General features: G+C 36.1%; 1 long non-coding RNA gene across 2 annotated transcripts; it reads left to right on the top strand.

The window, feature by feature from the left end:
* Positions 1 to 5,158: 5,158 nt before the first annotated feature.
* Positions 5,159 to 8,581, top strand: LOC110885618. 2 transcript variants are annotated; one of them, XR_002562333.2, is made up of 6 exons: positions 5,159 to 5,518; positions 5,627 to 5,821; positions 5,934 to 5,995; positions 6,093 to 6,182; positions 6,297 to 6,371; positions 8,446 to 8,581. It is a non-coding gene; the product is annotated as an uncharacterized LOC110885618 (long non-coding RNA). The 2 variants fall into 2 exon arrangements; XR_002562332.2 differs by lacking the exon at positions 8,446 to 8,581 and having other exon boundaries at positions 6,297 to 6,758.
* Positions 8,582 to 13,658: the final 5,077 nt, after the last annotated feature.

The following is a 13,658-nucleotide window of genomic DNA, read 5'->3' as shown; positions in this document are numbered from 1 at the left end:
TATTTACATAGCTCCTAAAGTTCACATTTGACCGGTGATATAAATTAATGGGTTCGGTTTTATTTGGATTAAAAAACAATAAGTTAAATAAGTAAAACGACAAAAATGCCCCTCATTTAACTGACTTTTTTGATGAAGTTAATGGGCTGGATGAAAATGACAAAAAAATGCAAACCTCAGGGTGAGACGAAAAAAAAAAAGTTATTGTTATTGTTATTATTAGGGTTATTGGTAGGGCTGCAAATGAAGCAAACGAACACGAACAAGATCTTGTTCATTTGTTAAGAAATATATGTGTTTGCGAACGATTCACGAACACTTATCAAACAAGATTTTATGTTCGTGTTTGTTTGTTAAGGAAATGAACTTGTTCGTGTTTGTTTGTTAATTTTAGGCAATGAACAAAAACGAATGTTGACGAACACAAATGAGCACAAGTTAATGTTCATGAACACAAATAGAAACAAACGAATACAAACAATCGTTCATGAACAAAATATATAATATACTAACACTTATTAGATATTTAATTTGTTGGAATTTTAAAGTATTTAAATAAATATAAAAACTAAAAACACTAATGAACTATCGAACACAAATGAACACGTTACCGAACGTTCACGAACATAAACGAACGAACACGACCTCTATTCATGTTTGTTCATTTAACTAAACGAACGAAATTTCTTGTTTGTGTTCGTTTGTTTAATAAACGAACGAACACAAACGAAGTTCTCGCTGAACGGTTCACGAACTGTTCGCTGAACGTTTGGTTTGTTTACAGCCCTAGTTATTGGATTTTATCACTCCTAACTATTGGCTATTGGTCGCTGCCACCCCCAACTATCACTTTGACGGCCACCACCCCCAACTTAACACTTAGTGTTCCGTCACTATGTCGTTAACAGATCACTAACTTTTGATTCTGTTACTATACATTTGGGGTGTCTTAAGATCCCTAAACCTTCCTAAGATCCCTATGACACCCCCCAAAAGTATAATAATGGGATCTAAAGTTAGTGATCAGTTAATGATGTGGTGACAGAACACACTAAGTGTTAAGTTGGGGGTGACGGATTTCAAAGTGATAGTTGGGGGTGACAATGGCCAATAGCCAATAGTTTGGGGTGATAAAATCCAATAACCCTTATTATTATGTGTTCGTAACTATTATATTATATTATTATAATTATGAATCATTAATATTATCTAAGTCATTATGTTATAGTCTCGTGTGTTAAACGGGTTTACATAAGATATTGTCTTTATTCAATCCGTGTAATAAGCGGGTCTATAACCTAGTGTAATATATAATATTTCATATGGAATACCTAATATTTCATGTAAAATCACGTATTAAGGATAAATTATATACAAAACATTAGTCAAATCAACCTATAACAAACACATAATGTCGTATGCTAGAGATTTAGTCACATAATAAAATATAAACAATCAAATTCTTATTATTTAATGTGTAATCACGTAATAAGCATAATTGTAATAACATTAGTTATAACAAATCATATTGAATGTGTAATCACGCAACAAATTTATATTGACTGTGTAATGATTTATGATGAATGTGTAATCACGTAATGGGTATTCAAAAATCTCGTAGCCATGTACTTGGTATTCAAAATTACGTAATGGATACTGGGTATTCAAAATTATGTAAAAGTTTTTTTAAGAAAACTATAGCAATAGGCTGCTCGAATTAAAGCGAATGAAATGCTCGTTAATACGGTGCAATTTAAAAAAAAAAAATATTAACGTATGAAAAAGTTATAGTCATTTAAAAATCAAGAGGATAAACTAGTTCACTTAAAAAAAGACAAAATTACCCTTATCGCCAATGAAAATTGTCACTTAGAGCATTCACATCCAGCCCCCTAAAATTATACATACATTCCACTAAAAAACAACTCCTATATCAATATATTTCCACTAAAAACAATTATTTTTTCTCTCTCCTTTTCAATTAAATAATATTTTTATACCTTTATCATTACATTTTTCTCTCTCCTTCACTCACAACCACTTTTAATATATATTAAAAAATTATAGTGAGTGAACAGTGTCCTATAAATATACAGATGAACAGTAACATTTTCTTTTTTCTCCACTCACAACCATTTTTTATACTCTTTATATTTTAAAAACCCCACACCTACAATTTAGTTCTTTGGATGTGAATGCTCTTACTCACTTTCTCAATGCTTCCCACGAAAACTTTGTCTTGTAAGATCCTTTCTCATGATACCATTTACATAGATATTATAATTAGACATGTAACCTAATTTTATATTTATATTTATATCATAACTAAGTAAATGCACTCAAAGTTATATTCCATAAATTATACATGTATAGTTCGATTAAAAGAAATCTATTACATATTATAAATCTCTTATATAAAAACTCGAAGGCCTTTTAAAACAGTTTGATTAAAAGAATTCTGTTATAGGTATTTAAAATTAATCGCTTATATAAAAAGAGTAAACTGCCAAAATGGTACCTGATGTTTGGTCAGTTTTGCCACTTTAGTCCAAAACTCAACCTTTTGAATCTGGGTCCCTGTGGTTTCAATTTTGTTGTCATTTTCATTCAAAGCAAAATCTGTCAGATTTTTCAGTTAACATCCAACTTTTTTTTTTGTTTTCCTCCCTTTTAATGAAGGCAATATGGTCCGATTTTTTTAATTTTTCATAATAATACCTTAAAAGAGCATTTTCCCCTTTATTAAAAGGGAGGGAAAAGACAGACAAGTTAGATGTTAACTAAAAATTTGACCACATTTTTATTTTGGATGAAAATGACAACAAAATTGAAAGCCGTAGGGACCCAGATTCAAAATGTTTAAGTTTTGGACTAATATGACAAAAGTAACCAAATCTCAGAGACTATTTTGACAGTTTACTCGTATAAAAAACTCGAAGGCCTTAAAACAATTAAACTGATTTGGGTTAGATGTTATATTGGCACATTTGCCATTTTAAAAAAGTTGGGCCAGATAATAGAGGCTTGGTCCATTAGTTGACAGTGGGTCAGAGTCAGACACTCGGAGCCAGCCGAAACTAAAAAAAAAAAAGAACAAAACGAACCGGTTAGGGGTTGTATACTTGGGTCAAACACTCGAACCATCATTTAGCCGGTGAGCCAACGTCTTTTCAAGTTTTGGGTTTTGTTTAGAAATCTATTTTTTTTTTTTGTTAAATTATTGTTTTTCTTCCTCAAATATCAAATTTGGTGATTGAAAATCGGTTCGGCATTGTTGTTTTAGGTCAGCTGACTTTCAAATTATTGTTACTTCATATTGCAAGGTGAGAAGTGATTCAAAGACAAACCATCGATTGAACTTTCAGTTTGGTGTGCGTCCGTTACGGTTCACCAGAGAAGGAGATGCGCTGGGCAGTGGCGAAGCTTGAGATTTCTGACCGGGGGGTCGAAAACGTATAAACCAAAAATTTCTATAAATCCGGGGGGTCAAAAACTTATATACCCAAAAAATTTTATACGAAAACTACATACGCTCCACTAACGAGTGAAAAGTTCGGGGGGTCGGCCGCCCCCTCCCGCCCCCACAAAGCTACGCCATTGGCGTTGGGGTGTTTTTGATTTAAGTAGTGGTGGTGATTCCATTATGCAAGGCCGAGCATGAAGCTTATAGATATAGAAAACAAAAACAATCTGCATAATTTACAAATCGGCTAAAATTGTCTATAAATATTATGTTTACTCAACAAATGGGCTAAAATTGTCTAAAAATAACTACTCTGTTATGTCCGCTCAAGTTAAACATCTTGCACATAATATCGTCACATACCAAACATTGAGAGACTGAGCCAGAACCATATTTTTGGTATAGCGCAAATCAATCTCAAGATGTTTCATACGATGTTTCATATGATGATGAAATGTCAGATTGATTGCTAAATAAGTGGTACCAATATTGCCGCGCACCCAAGATACAAAACATTATCACATAAGTAGCCTAAACTCCCAAAAAACAAGATAAAATACCTGATTCCTTGAATACAAGCCGTGAATGTATCCCAAATCAAATCAAAAATGTATTGAGAAAATCCATTATATATATATTATATTATATATATATTATTAGTGAAGCTTGATGAATAGTGTTTCTAATTGATAGACCAATCAGTGGATGCTATATATTATTAGTGAAGCTTGATGAATAGTGTTTCTAATTGATATTGATACTATATATTATTAGTGAAGCTTGATGAATAGTGTTTCTAATTGATAGACCAATCAGTGGATGCCGCATAGCATCCACTATTTTTTTTTTCCTTTTTCACACTTAAAATATAGTTAAATATATATACTTTCTATACATAAACAATGAACAAACTTTGTGTTTGATCTATTGGTTAGTCTATTAAAGTTACACAAACTTTGGTCACAAGTTCAATTCTAGGTATACACCACCTTTTTCACATTTTTTTAACCCATCTTCTCTTCTCTTCTCATTTTATCTATTTCCTTTTTTTTTCTATTTCTTTGTTTTCATGTTATTTTTTATGTGTTTTGGCTTTTTCTTTTATTTTGTTTTCCTTTTGTTGTTTTTAGTGATCAAAGAATTATATACCCGTAGCCGGTTTTTGAATTACCCATACCCGGGTTTAACGAATATCCGGACCAAGTTTTGACTATACCCGCTACCGGGTACAGATCGGGTTTGACCGTTGCTCTGTGCAGGCTGTGTTCCAGGTCTGTTTTAATTGCTATATGGCTATACAATTATGAAGTCAAATAACAAAAAGCTAAAAAAATGAACTTACAAACTCGCACAACAGTGGCTGCACATCTTCTGTTTCTTTTCAACGGTACCGGGTTTTTTAATACCTGGATCAGGTTTTTCAAATACCTGAACCGTACCCGAACCCGAAAATAGGTCCCGGTATAGAATACCCGAACCCGGGTACATAGGGTATAGATTTTCTGGCCAATAGTCCAATACTCGGACCCGAACCCAATCCAGGTATTGCCAATACCCTGAAGACATGACTTATATTCCATAACAAAGATGGTTAAGTACTGAGATTTAAAGTTTTATTGGATTTAAAATACAAATTTTAACACGTGGTAGGCTCACATCCGCGAGTTGGAAGAAGAGGTGAAGATTTCAAACATTTTGGATCTAGATTGAGAAAAAAAAACCTTTGGACAAAAGTTGCAAAACTGGCCAAACCTCTCCTCAGGGACGAAAATGTCATTTTACTCTTTCTTTTATTCGTATTTGACAATGTTTAAAAATTTGGTATGTGGTGGGTTTGTGTATCTATTCGCTAATATAAATAGTACAAACACATACATATGCTCTTTACACGTGTCTTATTATAATGAGTTGCTTAACTAAGTTCAAGTCCTTACTAACCTCATTTTCTTGAACGTATCCGAGTCGTTAAAAGCATCAATAAAATCAGCTTCATTGGAAGATGCTCGCCACATGGCACACAGTTGTGATAGACTCCTCCAAGAAGTTGAGAGTCAGGTATGTTTTAGTTCCACATACTTAACATATATATACACATGTACATATGTATGCAAGTATGAGGGTGTGTGCACGTGTAAATTTGATTGAGATGTACGTTTTGGTCAGGCAGTGGAAGTATTGAGGCGACAAACAAAGGTCTGAGATCCTACTCCAGAGAGTGCGTTAAAACTTAAAAACATGGAAGCATGGTTAAGTGAGCTCCGATCTTCGATGATCACACTTCAGAAAGAAGCAATCTTCGCGATGTTGTCGGTAGAGGAACAACAACAACAAATAACCTTGCAAAAGCTTCTTATGGTAGTAATTTTTCACTCATCAGACTGTATTAAAAGAATTCATATACATGAGGGGTTTTACTTTGTGGAGAACATTAGTTTTGGGTGAATTCTTTTAAAGTCGTTCAAATTTGTAGGTGGATACCGAAGGTCTTATCGCCGCCACGTTTTGTCTATTCTAGAGGAGCTACATGCTGAGGTCAGCATTATGTACCCTATCTTCATGTTGTTAGCTAGAACCAGATGCTCTATAACTCAGAACAGTTGATTTAAATCTTTTTTTTTATTGGTGTTAGCTGATTTTGGCAAAGGTTATTGTTCCATCTGGCAACGTCACTCAACGTGTACACAACGAAAATAAAGATTATGATTATTTTATTAGAAAGGTAAAGGTCAAGTAGTGTTTATAACTGTTTATAATCTAACTTTATTGCAGTTCTTATTGTTTTGAGTAAATCCAGTCATTCGTGTTTATTCATGTGGTTCATTTGTCTTATTAGGTCATTCATCCATTTGATGTTCAAGCAAACGGTGAGCTGAGCTTAAATGTTGATGATTATGTTATAGTTCGCCAGGTGCCGCTCTGTTGCTACGTATGATATTAAGTAATGCAAAATCAGAAGGTCGGGTGATGGGTCAAAAGGGGTAATTAATAACATCAGCCAAAAAGGGTCGGTCAAGTTCACACATAAAAACTAATGCGTTAAATATGATCACAAAAACTACATTGCTACAATATAACAGTTATAATCTTATCGATTAGTGTATAAAGAACTTGGAATCACAAAAGAAGTTCAAGAGTAAGTAAATATTGATGTAGTAGTGGAGATTAAATGCTTATATGTCAAATTTAGGGCCACCATTTTTGTATATGTGATTTGTAGTTATGACTATATGAAAAAAGAACTTACGTAAAAAATACTGTGTAACCGGCCGCAACGCGGCGAGTACTTTTCTAGTTATACCTAATTGATAATTATTATATCAACTTGGTTGTACAACCCGTATGCGTTGCGACGCAATAAACCATGATATAGTAACGAAGTCGACCAACAAGGACATTCATATTAAAGTCTGTGAAATAGTAAAATAGCACACATCCCTTATACAACAAATAATATTGGCAAGACTATAAAGTATTTTAGTATTTTATGATTGAAATATTTTATCTTCTATGCCACAAAAGGCAAAGTAGCCAGCTGTTGAGCTGTTGTTCTTGAACAGCAAATTTGGTTTGTCTTTCTTTTTTATTATTATTATTATTATTATTATTATTATTATTATTATTATTATTATTATTATTATTATTATTATTATTTTTATTTATTTTTTATTTTTTGAAATTTGACTTTCATTAAAACAGGGAAGCCCAAAAAAACTGAAGCAACCCAATTACCAACAACACCCACCAGTTACATCAAGTCGAATTTGCACCATCTATTCCAACTTATACATTTGTTTCTAGATCGAGTTAAATGTTATTTTAGTTCCTGTGGTTTGTGCCATTTTGACAGTTTAGTCCAAAAGTTTTATCTTTCGTCTGTGGGTCCAAAAAGATTTCACTGTTACCATTTTAGTCCATTGGGTTAACTTCATCCATTTTTCCTGTTAGTGAGAAGAGCAATTCGGTCATTTTATATGTAATTCTATTAACTAGAAGGGCAATTCGGCCATATAGAATGACCGAATTGCCTAGGTCATTAACAGAAAAATTGGATGAAGTTAACCCAGTGGACTAAAATGACAACGGTGAAACCATTTTGGACCCACATGCGAAAAATGAAACCTTTGGACTAAACTGGAAAAATGACTCAAACCATAGGGACTAAAATAACATTTAACTCTTCTAGAGCTATTCTTGTACCATAGGTAACCTAAGAGATTTAATGTCTTGACAGATGTCTTCAATCTTGGCTTGCCTGTTAGAAAACCTCTCTTCGTTTCTCGTTTTCCAAACGCACCAACACAAAACCATAACAATCCCATGAACCGCAACCTTCACGTCTTCCTACGGTGTATATGTTTTCCCACTTCCTACATCAAGAAAACCAGTTAACCCTCTTAAAATCAATGAGCTTAAGTGGACACAAAAGGCGCCAATAGAAATCAACAATAAGAAAGCAAATAAATGGAACCCCTAAGATACCCGTCTGGCTATTATAAAAAAGGTTGTGTGGTTCTCTGAAATGTTAAAAAAATGATTGGTTGTACAGTTACATGTAGGGGTGAGCAAGTTTAGGTCCGGACCGAAAATAATCGAGAATCGAACCGAAAATATACCCAACCCGACCCGAACCCAAGTACCTAGGTATTTAGATCGGTTTCAATTTTTCATATAAAATCGGGTCGGGTAGAGTCGGTTCTCGGTTCATTTCATGGTGAAACCCGACTTGGACCTATAGAACGGAACCGACCCTATATTTAGGGTAGTGAATCGGTTCTGTATTTTATGTTTGATCGGTTCTCAGGTCGGGTCGGGTAATGATAGGGTTGGGTATTTCCTTTTGCTCACCCCTAGTTACATGATAAAAATGCTTTATGCTAACCATTAAATCAGGCTAACCTTTAATAATGTGAGAAATTAGTGGTTTTCCTTTTCGGTTTTTAAAGTAACTGATTAACTTTAATATAATATGTATATATGTGCAGAGCTTAAGCTTGGGTTCATGAGACCATTGTCACACACTTACAACATCATCCTCTTCTTGCAAGCAATTTCCAACTTCACAACAACAGTTGATTTGAGGTTCCATGTTTGATTATGAGGGAAAGATGAGAGAAAACTATTGTCTACGTTGAAGATGAATTGGACCAGTTGAATACATCCAAATCGCCTCCACCGCCACTGTTGCTAAAGAATAATCGAAGTTATCACCGACATCTACACCTGCTCATATGGAAGCCGGATCTACGGAAAGGTGGAGCCGGCCGGTGTCACACCCCCAAAATCCACATGCGGAACACCACCGCTTGGAGGCGTGACTGACCAGGATCCAGCCACCAATTATACTGAGCCTTGAATTAATAGTAGAAATATTTAATATCCAAAGTAGTTAGCAACATCGTAGTTTAAGTTCGATAATTAGTTTAACAAAACAGCGGAAGCATAAACCAAATAGTTTTAAAGATAGTTCTTAGTTCAAGATAATTAACCCAACACACGGGTTTTGACGAACACTACACATCCCCAAGCAGCAGCTCCTCAGTCACTGGATACCTGCAAAGCATGCAGTAAGGGGTCAACAATAATGCTGAGTGAGTTCACTAGTTGTCCAGTTTTAGTTACCAAAAACTTAAGTTGTTTAGATAAAGCATTTATAATCACGTTGTGGGGAGCTACCCCATCTGTAAGCTCACTAAACTGTAGATACCGAAACTGTTGACGGAAAGTTGTTGTGCCCCGAGTCAATGTCTATCGTCATTGACCATGTTGCAAGGTCTACTAGTTCACGCCCGATCTCCCCCGGTCACGGTGTGAGGTTGTCAAACCTAATAGCGCTATCAACTAATAACCCGTTCGCCCCCGGCGATTAATCGGTACTGTAAGCAGGGACTTAAAGTGATAGAGTTTCGTTTAGCATGGCTAGTTGTGATTTATAAATAATATCCAAACGTATCTCCCCCGGAGATAGTAATTACCCATTCTGTTTTCCCCCGGAGTAATGGGTCAAAAGTGTTTTCCCAAAGTTTGGTAGTTGGTCCGTGTCCCTCCGCGGGACGCATGCTTTTAGTGTGTGAACTCACCTTGGGTTGCTCGGCAGATTAGGTTACTTGTCAAACACGTTGGTCACCACGTCCTAACATGGTTACCAGTATAGGTCAGGTTTGGTGTACAAGCATTCATGTAAAAACTTACACATAACTACCACGTATCATGCATACAAGTAAACAGTGGGTTATTGGGCCGGCCCTAACATTTACACAATCAAACAGTAACACATAGTCCAGTCAACAGGTAGCCCATATTAAACACATTATGGCCAAATAACCAAAGTGAACAGCCCAGTCGCAACAAGGTGGTCTCGAGTCGCAACCATGAGGTTTCGGCTTGTCACGCTGTGGTTACGAGTCGCAACTGCGGGGTCTCGAGTTGTCACGCTATGGTTACGAGTCGCAACCGCGGTGGTTTCGAGTTGTCACGCTATGGTTACGAGTCGCAACCGCTGTGGTTTCGAGTTGTCACGCTATGGTTACGAGTCGCAACCGCTGTGGTTTCGAGTTGTCACGCTATGGTTACGAGTCGCAACCGCTGATCTCGAGTCGCAATGCTGTCCTTTCATGTTCACGTGCAGATTCAGATACATCAGGCTAAATTGTACCATGTAATCAGGCCCAAATCAGGAAACAGCCAATAAGGTTTCAACTAACAGTTTTCCTAATTTGACCATTAATCAAATATGGATCAAATCATAAGGGTTTTCACATATTCAACCATCATTCAACATGTTCATAACAAGTTCATCCATATTCAACATTCTAGGGTTTTTATATCAAACATAACCATACATTTTTATGAACCAAAATCACCTATTTTAACAAGATCATTATGCAAAAACAAGAAAACATAGTTTGGTTGGCCACAATCATTCTTAAACTACCATTTTCTAGCCATTTTTAAACATGTTACCAAGTATTTACACATAATGGTTTACACATATAGTGAAACTCACAAATCAACCTAAAAATCATGCATAACAATTCTAACTAAACACTTTCTAGTTCATTTAATACACATAAACACACATAAAATAATCACTAACCGGTTGTGAAGAAGGAGCCGAAACAAAGGAAAAGGAACCGAGAAAATGGAGTGTCCGAGTGATGATGATCTTGACCGAGATTCTTGTGAGATCCGAGCTCGAAAGTTGGAAGAGAATGGGATGTTGTTTGGGGTTTTCTAGTGAGATAGAGAGGAGTGTTTGTGTGTTTGTGTAACAAATGAAGGAAAGTGGGGAAAGTTGGGATTTTATATGAGGTTTCAAAATAGGCTAAGGGGGTTTCGGCCCAAACCGGTTACGGCCCAAGAGGCCCACTCGAAACCGAGTGGCCCACTCGAAACCGAGTGGTTGCGAGTCATGGTCCCGAGTCACTAGCATATACGCGTATACTTATATATATAATACATACACAACACATATCATGCAAAAAGTCAAGTTTCCATTTAATAACATATATATACACAACAATATTACAAGGTGTTCGTTCGGAAAAAACCTAGAGTGTCACAGCCGGAGTGTCCTTAAATCCAAGTTCGTCTACTTTGGCGTTGGTGGGGAGCGATGGATCATGGATGTACATGGGATGGGCAGGGGAATAGGGTATAGCAAAAGGTGTCTATGTGGAAGAAGAGGTGGAAGAATTCATATGGGTACCACATGCGGTGGAAAGCATGGGGTTCAAGGAAGAAGACACGTATTCAATCGGGTGACCTCCTAAACATCAAACGCCGTTAATCCCCGTTAGTTGACTATTCATTTGAGTTTTGTTCTTAATAGAGCATAGTGTAGTGTAGTTGATTGATAATTTTTTATATTAAAATTGTGTTTGATTTTGTTAACAGGTTTTTATTAATTATGATTAACTATTCTTAAGGTAAAATTAAATGACACATTAATTTTTTATTAATTTTTTTTAGTTCTAATGTGATGCGTGGAGACTTTGGAGGCTTGGAGATTTGAAGTTCAATTAGACAAAAAAAAAGGGCTTAATTTATTTAATTTGAATTGGGCTTTCACAAAGAATGAAAGTTTCAGAGGTGGTGATGGGCTTGGTATCTAGACAACCCACTAACTAAATTAAATGGGCTGTCAACAGAAAAAACAAACAATAATTATGAACGCAACAAAGGGTTACGGTTACATGAACGCAACAAAGGGTTACGGTTACAGATGGACATAACTTTGGTCAACAAGTCAACAATCAAAGGAGAGTTTAAAAATAAAATAGGCTGAGACTTAAAAGAGGAGATAGGCAACAACAGTTCAAAAGGAAAAAAAAGGTATAGAAGGAAACAAAGGGGAACGACAAAGCTGTTGGATTCGACCAGAAGAAAAGAAAAAGAAACAAAAGTAGGGCTGGCATAACGGGTCAACCCGATCTGTTAAGACACAAACATGATAAGACACGAACCCGAAACACGTAAAAACGAACACAACACGAAATCTTATCGTGTCAGATTTTCGAAACACGAACACGAACCTGTTAATAAACAGGTTACACGAAACGACCTGTTAAAGACACGAAAAAATTACCAACGTATCATACGCCCTGTTTAAGGCACGAACACGACATGTTTAAGACACGCCATGACCTGTTAAGACACGAACATGACCTGTTTAAGACACGGACATGACCTGTTTAAGACACGAACACGACCGAATTGGGGAAGCTGTGTTAAAATATCACAAAATGTTATCAATTATCAATTCCATTATTTTCTTTTTGATAATATGGTAATTTATTTTTATTGTTTGTTTTGTTCATTTCATGTGAGCCGGATAGCTGGGCTGAAGTCAAGATATGGGCTGAAGTTATTATGCGCATTCACTGGGCTGAAGTCAAGATATGGGCTGAAGTTGTTATGCGCATTCAGTAAAGACTCCGGGTTACCAGGCGTGTTTGGTTGATATCCGTTTTATTTCCGGATCACTTATATAATATGCATTGGGATCATGAGCTGTGATATAACTGCATATTTTCTCTCTGTTCGTTCTTGTTTCTTCTCTTAGGCGATTTAGGGTTTCATTCTTGTAAGTGAATCACTTTGATTCGCTGAGTGTTTCTAGGTCGTTTGTATGTACAGATTATCATGTTGATAATCTGCAGGTGAGAAGAGTGTAGAGAAAGTGTTGATTCAGTTCGTTGTAGTATCTGTTGTTGAATTTTTGATTCGGATTTGTATGTTCTTGATACCTGTTTGTGACATGGTATCAGAGCTTTGATAACTCTTGGGGTTTTATCCGTCATTTGATTTCGATCGTCGTTCCGCTGTGTTGTTTTCCGTTAAATCTGTTCGAGTTTGGGGATTTGCTTCGTGGTTCCAGTCTGTGTAATCGCCGCCGTGTTCAGATCTGGTAGATCTGATTGCTTTGGAGTTGGTGCCGTTCAAAGAACCTAAAACCCTATATCTAGGGTTTGGTGTTTTGATCTAAGTCTTGGTGAACTTTCTTGTTTGCCGACTTTAGATCTGTGCTGAGGATTGTGGAAGCTGCCGCTCCAGTTAAGGTTTTTTAATCTTAACTGGATTTGGAGAAACCCTAACTTGGGTTTTTTATCTTGGTGAGATTGTTCCTTGTTTTTCATTCTTTAATTTCTGTACTTGCATTTAGACATTATTGTTGCCGGACTAGTTGGGCCGGTGTTGACTGGGACACAGGAAGGGTACATCCTGTTGCATTTTTTTGCTGTTTGACTGTTAGTTGATTCTGATCCTGTTTGTTACTTGTCTGGTTGTTATCTGATTTCTGTTTGTCTGTTATTTCGTTCCTATTTTTTGTTTGTTACTTGTTGTTGCTATTTTAGATTGTGTTTAGGTCTAGTCGGCTCCCTTGATAAGGCTTGCAGAGGCACCTTGAGTGATGAACCTCTGATCTGGTCCCTGTCAAGGTTTCACCCTAGTTTGGTTCTGTTATTGTTGCAATTTTCTTGTTGTTGCTTCTTGATTGCTACGTGACTGTGTGTTATAATGGTTGATGGTCCTGTTGTCACAAGTGGTGGTTCTTGTCCTAGTGATCCACCACCTGAGACACTTGTAAGTAAACTTGACGCAAGTGACCCTTTATACTTGCATCCTTCTGATTCTAGTAACTTGACTATTGTTTCCGTTAAACTTAAAGGTTCTGAGAATTACACAATTTGGTCTA

Source organism: Helianthus annuus, chromosome 10, assembly GCF_002127325.2.
Source record: "Helianthus annuus cultivar XRQ/B chromosome 10, HanXRQr2.0-SUNRISE, whole genome shotgun sequence".
NCBI lineage: Eukaryota > Viridiplantae > Streptophyta > Magnoliopsida > Asterales > Asteraceae > Helianthus > Helianthus annuus.
Note: the sequence above shows the minus strand (reverse complement) of the source record. Positions and strands in the feature narration are given on the sequence as shown.